The sequence below is a fragment of the Silene latifolia genome, chromosome 3 (assembly GCF_048544455.1).
Source record: "Silene latifolia isolate original U9 population chromosome 3, ASM4854445v1, whole genome shotgun sequence".
In the NCBI taxonomy this organism is placed as follows: Eukaryota; Viridiplantae; Streptophyta; class Magnoliopsida; order Caryophyllales; family Caryophyllaceae; genus Silene; species Silene latifolia.
Window position 1 is genome coordinate 34777019 of NC_133528.1, and position 9220 is coordinate 34786238.

The 9220-nt window shown below is 46.3% G+C and overlaps 1 non-coding gene across 1 annotated transcript; it reads left to right on the top strand.

The window, feature by feature from the left end:
- The first annotated feature begins 1514 nt into the window (after positions 1-1514).
- On the top strand, positions 1515-1621 carry LOC141650324 (small nucleolar RNA R71). The gene has a single exon (XR_012546365.1). It is a non-coding gene; the product is annotated as a small nucleolar RNA R71 (small nucleolar RNA).
- The last annotated feature ends 7599 nt before the right edge of the window (positions 1622-9220 follow it).

Consider the following 9220-nt stretch of genomic DNA (forward strand, 5'->3'; position numbering starts at 1 on the left):
TAGAAAAACTACCCGGGTCTTCTAGCTTGTGAGGTGCAGTGTGAGACAAATAAGAGCATGACTCTTTGGTTAATGCGACAGTATGCACGTTTTCAAGTGACTTTTTCTTAGACAAGAGTTGTTTCATGAATTTAGTATAGGCAGGCACTTGATTAACTAACTCAAGGAAAGGCACTTGTACATTCAAGCTACGAATAACTTTTTCAAATTTATTGAAAGATACCTGTTCCTTCGTCGGCACTAGTCTTTCCGGATATGGGGCTGTAAGAAGTAACTTAGCCCTCTCCTCTAAATCGCGCATGCCGTTATCCGTGGACTTAGGCCGAAGTCCACTACTTTCTCCTTGTTGAAGCTTGAACCCTCTTCGGACCGTCTCAAATGTGAACCATTGATCGACATCGGGTCATACTTTAAGCGGGATCGACCCATCAAGCACTCGGGTCTTTCCCAATATTTTCGGGACTGTCGTGCCCCGAAACAAATGATCCCTCAAGTTGTCGGGCATCGGAGGACGAAAAATCTCACTATCAGCAGCGATCTCAGTCGATCGACCAGTGATGTCAGTCGATCGACTGAGTTGAACAGGACCAGAAGCTCCTGTAACCCGCACTTCGATCGATCGGCCGGTATGTATGTCGATCGATCGATATACCTGGTAGACGCCTTTTTCTTTCCTTTGCTCGTTCCAGCTTTGTTTTGACTTGGTTTTGCCTCATCTTTCGCAGCATCATCCTCGACCATAGCAGGCCCCTCCAGCGTAGACCCACTCCTCAATGTTATGGCATTTAGGGTCTCTTTATGGTCAGTTTGAGTCGGTAAGTGTCCCGGAGCTCGAGTGGTACTCTTGCTAGCCAATTGAGCAATTTGGCTCTCTAGCATCTTCATCCCGGCCTCTCTAGCTTGGGACTCCTTCAGCAATAAGTTCTTCAACTCGGTGAACTCGAAATTTTGGGATTGTTGCTGCTGCGGCACATAGGGAGGTTTTTGATATGGTTGTTTGTGAGGGGACACATAAGCTTGCTGTTGCTGCTGTTGTGGAGGTTGAGTCGGATTCAGGACATTCTGGCTGCTCCACCTCAAGTTGGGGTGGACATTCGGCTCGTAGTACATGTTTGTCTGCCTATAGTGTTGAAAGGCAGCACAAGACTCAAAGGGGACAGAACAATTCTCTGAGACATGCCCCTCTCAGCTCCACATCTTCTACAGACGAAAGGACCGTCTGAAACAGCATTAACATGGTACATCCCTCCTTTAGAAGCTCCTCCCAACTCGTATGTGTCAAACCTTGCAGTGAGAGCTTCTAGTGCAAAGAACAGAGGAAGATTCAGACTCTCCTCTGGTTTCCTCTCGAATTCCCATATTGACCTTATGAGTGGCCAAATCATCAATGATCTTCCACCCCTTAGTCTCTCCCATGTTCTCGGCAAATCGGCCATTGGTCGCAAACATCCAAAATAGCCCTCGATCGTCATACTGACCCATTATAAAACTGATTGCAAAGACTCCATTTTTCGAACCCATGGTGCGGTATGGTTCGCACCAGTTTCTTGAAACGGACCCATGCTTCATGAAAGTTCTCATCAGGCCCCTGTTTGAAGCTCGTGATCTGAGCTCTAATGGCATTAGTCTTCGAGGCAGAGAAGTATTTTTTGTAGAATGCCAAGGCCAATGAATTCCAGTCGGTGATCCCATGAGCAGCTCGGTCCAGATCTCTATACCACTCCCTTGCAGCATCACAAAGGGAGAAAATGAACATGGTCTCCTTGATCTGGTTTTGGGTCACATCGGTCGGCGGGGGTATAGAGTAGCAATAATCAATAAAAATCTCCATATGCTTGGCTGCATCTTCATTTGCAGCTCCCCCGAACTGGTTTCTCTCAACCAGGTTCATATAGGAAGGCTTCGGCTCGAATTTCCTTGCCTCCCCAGGTAGTTCGAATCCTTTGTAGAGATTCGCAGCTATCGGCTCTGAGTGACTAGCAATGGTTGCTTCTTCAGCCATGACTGGAATTTCTGGAGAAGTGACTGTCTCAGCTGATGAAATTGAAGCAGGAGATGTAGGTGGATCTTCCTCGAACAGAGCGTTCTCGTAGTAGCTTGACAGAGTACTCAGCTCTTCCTCTGTCGGTAATACCCTTTGTGATCGTCTCAACTCGCGCAAGGATTTCTCGATCTCAGGATTGAATGGTACTAGTTCACCACCCTGTGACCTGCGCATAAGAAGAAACTACAAAAAGAATATAAGAAAAGTTTAAGGAACGGAAGTCCCTTAAACTAAGAAAGACTAAATAAAAACAACTAAAAATTAGAACAATTGCCTCCCCGGCAACGGCGCCAAAATTTGATACCCGTCGTTGTGAGCACCAAAAATAAAATTTATAATCTCCTATTAAAACTAACCTAGGCTAGTGGTAACAGGGTCGAACCACAAGGAGGCAAATGTAATTTCTAATTGTCTAATTTAGTCTAAGGTAACGAAAGTGGGGGTTGATTTGATTTGGTCTATACTAATAGCAATAAAAGATGATAAACTAAATAAACAGATGAAACAGATAGAGAAGGGGTACTAGGATGGTCAGTTCGTTATAGTTTCGGCGGCAGCATACTAAACAGGTCTAAATCAAACACATCAGGCGGGAAATAAAGAGGTCCTCTCGGTCCACTCTTAACAAATAGCATCTTTCGATCTCGCTATAGGTCCCTAATATCACTAATACTAACTTTCGTCCTGAAAAGTGACTAACGGTCTAAACTTTACCTATCTTTCGATCTCAGCATAGTTTAGTCATTTTAATTGGTGATCTAACAACTGTCCCTATCTCTCGATCTAATGGGTCAGTCATATCCTAAGCATTCAACTAGTCGTGTGCACTCGATTCGTCGAATAAAGAATTAAAACAATTAAAACGAGAATAAAACCTCACGTGGTCAGTCGATCGACCAGGCATTGCGGTCGATCGACCAACACGCGAATCAGGCCGTGTTCATTATATTGCCGCCTACACTACAATTCCCCTACATCCTAGCACGAATAAATTAGCTACTCATACTGAAATTAAAGGCAACAATAATATTAAGGATTAAAACTGCGGAATTCATGCTTAAAACGGTAAAATAAACAATTAACAAAAGATGGCAATTCGGCTTGGGAACTGATCTAGCAATTCGACAACTATGAACGAAAATAAAATAACAGAATAAAACCAGAGAGTACCGTGTGAATTGCGAAGGAAAAGAACAAAGCCGAATGACAAAGCGAATTGTATTCAATACCGAAAGTAATCTCGAACCCTAATTATTTCTAAAGAACTGTATGTAAAACTTTATGTAAAACTTGATAAAAACTAGATGATTGTATCTGTCGAACTAGGTTACGTTATATAGAAAGTATACGTAACATAATTCCTAAACCTAATAACTCATGGGCTTGATAAATCTCGATCTTTTAATTCTCGTCTGGAATAGCGTCTTGGTCGATCGACTGAAGTGACCGGTCGATCGAATGAATAGCAGTGTACAGTAGCCTCTGGAACCCGATGGTTGGTCGATCGATTGAAGGTAGTGGTCGATCGACTGCTTTAGCTGCTACTTGACTTCTATAATCTCGTGGATTTGTCTTTTGGGCCTTGGATTGCGCACCAAGCTCGTTCCTTAAGCGAATACTTCACGTCAAATGCAATGCAGGATACTCGGGGACGGATTTAGCTCGATTTCCGCTGGATTCTTCACATTTCTGCAATAATGTACAAAAATACGGAAGTAGACGGGAATAGGGAGAAATGTAGCATAAACTACATGAATGAGCTCTGAAATGCGTGTAAAATGGGATGTAAAACATCATATGAAAGACACGCATCATGCACCGTCCCCGAGACCTCTTCAAACATTTCAAACTCGATTTTCAAAACATACAATTTTGAATTTCAAAAAAACCGTCTTGGGGAACAATGCACTATTTTCCGAGCCAACTCAAACTCAAACCGTCCTTTGCAAATAAGCTTAAGACAACCCTTTTCAACTGATCGACTTGCGGAGATCTCTATCTTCGGAAGCCGTCCATAAAGTGACAAATGAATCTTTTGAAAATTTCTATTTTCGAAAATTTCAGTCCACCATTCCAATTCCGCCTCGTGTCTACCGAGTCGAAGCAAACGTACTTATGGGTCTTTACTTATGAGTCGTCTCAACACGAGACCCGTCCAATGGCGTCATGCCGTTATGTTGGACTCATGTTAAAAGTTCGGTCAACACCGTCACGTCATAAATCGAGTCAGCACCGAGGAACCACACACGGTCACCCTCGTCTTGTTGAGTCTGATCTTTGTCTCGTCCTTTGTGTTGTCTGCATCCAGTCTTTGAACCGTGTCGGATTGAGCTGTAATGTGAGCCATTTTTCTGCCTTAGAGCCATGGCTCCGTCTTCAACTTCGTCTGTCAACAACAACAACAATGATAACAACAGAGATGTCACGACCGATCGCCTAGCAGCCACCGCTCACCGCTCTTAAGGTCACCCTGGATCGCGTCGAGACCCATATCGACGCCCGGAAAACAAGGAAGCGGAGAACATAATACTCCACCTCTGACTGAAACTGAGAAGAGGCTAAAGCTCTTGGAAGAACAACTCCTAGCCCGGGGTAACAATATCCCATCTTGAGAACAGTCGAAGGTTCGAACCTGTTGGGGATCAATTACCTGACAACTTTACCCTAACTGATGTACCTAAGTTCAAAGTAGTGGAGGACCCGCTCAATCATATCCGTGCCTTCAAAGACTACATGGCCATTAAAGGGGTCAAACAGAAAATTTTCACTCGGATCTTTCCGTCGTCCTTGGAACCGATCCCTCGCCAGTGGTACTACTCCCTCGGCCCGAAAAACCTTACTACATGGGATGAGGTCGCAGTTGAATTCGCCAAACAATATGCTGACAATGTTGAAATCCAAGCCAATACCCGTACTCTCGAGGTTCTAACCCAGAACGACAAGGAGGGGTTCACCGAGTTCTTAACCCGTTGGAGGAGGGTGAGTACTCAGTTTGTCAGTAAGCCGAGTGAATCAACTTTGGTGGAAAAGTTCGTCAACAATCTCCGCCCAGTGTACGCCAACTTACTAAGGTACCAAAATATCAAGACCTTCCAGGATCTGCAAATTCTGGGGACACGCATTGAAGACGACCTCCGAAAGGGTGTCTTAGCCAAAACCACTGGAAAAGGCTACCAAGGATCCACCTCAACCAGATCCCGTCCATACGGCCAAACAAACAAAATTGATGAGGTCAATCTCGTTAAACCATCTGCTAAGAGAGCTGAGCGCCCCGAGAGAGTGTTCACTAATATAAGGTCAACTTATGCAAGTGCCCTGAAAAGGCTCATGGACCAGGGAAAGCTACAACCAATCGGACCCACCCCGGATCCGACCGATGCTAAGAAATCCCGCTTCTGGAACCCCAATGCCTATTGTCAGTACCATCAAGGGAAAGGGCATGATACAGAAACCTGCTTCAAACTCAAACACATCATCCAAGACATGATTGAGAAAGGGGATTTGCCTTTACCCCCGCCGACTAAGCCAAACAACAAAACAAATCCTCTAGGAATCCACGCCATCTCCAACGATGAGCTAACTCTGGACTACTCTCACCTCATCCTACCAGTTGATGACGAGGTGAACGCCTTGGAAAAGGATCCATCAGACGGGGTGTTTGTGTTCAGTGCCGCCACTATGCTCACTATGTTCCAACAGGTTGAGGAAGCCATAGCCAGTCTCTACGAAAGGATCACCCGACTTGACGATGCCTACCGTCGACTTATCTTCAATCCTCCGCAACCACGCCCGAGGGAGAGTCCCCTGAGCGCCCAAAACTACCCTCACCTAGACGGATTGCTCCCGCGACCATTCTGGCATTATCCTCACAATAATCACCCTCACAATAATCACCCTCATAATAATCAAACCCACAAAAACTACCCTCACAAAAATTACCCTCACAAAAATATCTCTCACAAAAACTGCCCACCAAGGAATACCCCTCCAAGGTGCCTTCGAGATCCTGAAATCAATGGCATCTGGAGAGATGATGTTAAAGATGTCTACCTTGTCCCAGAAAAAGAGAAACGTGCGAAAGAGATCGGTCACCTTACCCGGTCTGGACGCCCCTATCAGAACCCGAACAATCCAACGGTTGTCCCAACAACGAACGACCAAGTCGTCCCGGACGTAGACACTCAACCAAGAGCTCCCGAGAATTTAATCCTCAAATAGCTTCAGAAGGCAAAAGCCGAGATCTCGATCTGGCAACTGATCGTGACATCTTTTGAGCATCGACAGGCTTTGCTACAGGCCTTGGGAAAACTTACTGTGCCCTTAACCTCTTCCCCTGAATAAATAGTGGCGCACATGATGAGGGACGCCCCTGATTTGAACAACCCAGTCATCTTCTCCGACGAAGATATCCCTCCCTTCGGAGCCAACCATAACCTTGCCCTGTACATTACCGTATAATATCTCAAGAAGAATGTGCCCATGGTTCTTGTGGATGATGGATCCGCGGTGAATGTCATTCCCCTCAAGACTGCTCACAAGCTGGGTATTAAGGAAGCTGATTTGGTCCCAACAAACCAAGGAGTATGCGCCTACGACGGCACTCGTCGCAAAGTCGCGGGGCTTATCACTCTGGTCGTCGCAACCGGACCACTGGAAAGACAAACCAGTTTTCAGGTGGTCGACATCGACGCCTCTTTCAATATGCTCCTGGGACGTCCCTGGATTCACGCCGTCAAAGCAGTTACCTCAACTCTCCACCAGAAAATCAGGGTCCCCTTTAACGGGAAAACAATCACAATTCCTACTTCCCCGATCAAAGCCGTCATGAGAAAGGGAATACCCTCCCAAGCCATCGAGGAGGATGACAATGAAATGTGGGGGTTCCAAGCCATGAACGCCATAACTGATGAATCAACACCCTTTGATTGTGACCCGTTTGCTAATCTCACAGTCAACTGCATCATGATGCGCCAGGGTTACTTCTCGGGTTTACCCCTCAATCCACTAAAGAGCACCTTACCTCCCTTGAAACAGGCTAAGGTCCCCAACATTCCCTTCGGACTGGGATATGAGCCTACCGATGAAGATATCCAGGAGATGGACCTCCTTGTTCGAAAACGCAAGAAGTACGGGGTTATCCTCCATTCCTATCATCTGACCCTCAACGGATACTTTGTCCCCGAGGGAGAATCAGAGCTCTACCATGGCTTTCCGTAGCCGATCTATGACTCTGTAGCCAAGGCCAGGTACCCGGGTGTCGAAGTCTTCCAGGACTGCTACTTCATCCCCGACAACACCGAAGTTGCTTCAACCGAGTCTAAGCCGTCGTCATGCCTCGACGGACAAGCTGTCACTCTCCTCTTTGGAGAAGATAACATCAAGCACCTCGACTATGAGGACATCATCAAACATCGCCCTGAAGGACAATCAATTTGACCCAAATGCCTTGATCTCCGACACTGACCCGGAGAAAGCTACACAGGGCTAGAGGAAAATCGTCAAGTGGACCGATCGCCAAGGCCGTATTCTCAAGATCACAACTGGAGAAGGCCCTATGTTCTAGGAGGGAAGTGAAGAAGACTCTGAGTCTGAGTCGGAGTCAGAGTCTGTCATAGCTCCTAACACTCCTGATGTCCCAGTCAAGGTCCCATTCCCACTGTTTTATCATAAGGTCGTGGCTGATTCAGAGGCTGAGTCTACAAGAGTCATCCCCACTCCCGCGGAAGGTGACAACCTGGAGCCTGTTCCAGGGGCCACCTCCTCTGTTGTGTCGCCTCTGGCTGACCACGAGATGTCTGTCCTCTCCGAGCTTTTTGCTCGTGTCAACTTAATGAACGCTAAGTTTGCTTATGACTCGTCTCAATATAACTGTAATGCAATTCTGAATGACTATGAGGAATTTGACTTGAGTGACTACCCACCTCACCTAGCCAAAGAACTTGACAAACGGGAAACCAGAACCCCCATCATTGAGGAGACCGAACCTATTAACGTAGGAACCGACAACACACCTCAAGAACTTAGGATAGGGACAACCCTGGACCCCTCGGAAAGTCAACAGTTCGTTGACCTCCTCCACGAATACAAGGACGTATTCGCCTGGTCCTATAGAGACATGCCCGGGATTGACAGGGAAATTATAGAGCACTAGATACCCATTAAGCCCGGAGCCAAACCCGTGAAACAAAAGCTACGCCGGATGCGTCCTGAATGGGCCCTAAAAATCAAGGAAGAAGTGGATAAACAGTTCAAGGCTGGGTTCATCAAAGTGTCTGAATACTCCGACTGGGTGGCCAACATTGTGCCCGTACCAAAGAAAGACGGAAGAATTCGGGTTTGCGTCGAATTCAGGGATCTGAATAAGGCGAGTCCAAAAAACGACTTCCCTTTGCCACATGTTGACATTCTGGTGGACAATACTGCCGAGCATGCTCTCCTATCATTGATGGACGGGTATGCTGGGTACAACCAGATTAAAATGACTGAGGAAGACATGCACAAGACTGCTTTCACTACACAGTGGGGTAATATTGTTACACAGTCATGCCCTTCGATCTCATCAACGCCGGAGCAACCTATCAAAGAACCGCTACCACTCTCCTACATGATATGATGCACAAGGAGGTAGAGGTATATGTCGATGACATGATCGTCAAATCAAGAGAACGGGACGGCCACATCAACGCCCTTCGGAAATTCTTCGCTCGCCTGCGGAAATATAACATGAGACTAAATCCTCAGAAGTGTGCATTCGGGGTCACCTCCGGAAAACTCTTGGGACATGTCGTCAGCAAAAGAGGTATTGAGATTGATCCAACCAAAATCAAAGCCCTTCAACAAATGCCTCGGCCTAGGAACGAGAAGGAGATTCGAGGATTTCTCGGTCAGGTCCAATACATCAGCCGCTTTATTGCCAAGCTCACCATGATTTGTGAACCGATATTCAAGAAACTTCGCGCCTCCGATCACACCGATTGGGACGATGACTGATAAAAGGCCTTTGACAGGATAAAGGAAATCCTATCCAAACCTCCTGTCCTCATGCCACCTTAACCAGGGATTCCTTTATCCATATACCTGACTGTTACCAACACAGCCATGGGAGTTATGCTAGCACAAACAGTCGACGGCGAAGAACGAATCATCTACTACATCAGCAAAAAGTTCATTGAGTAC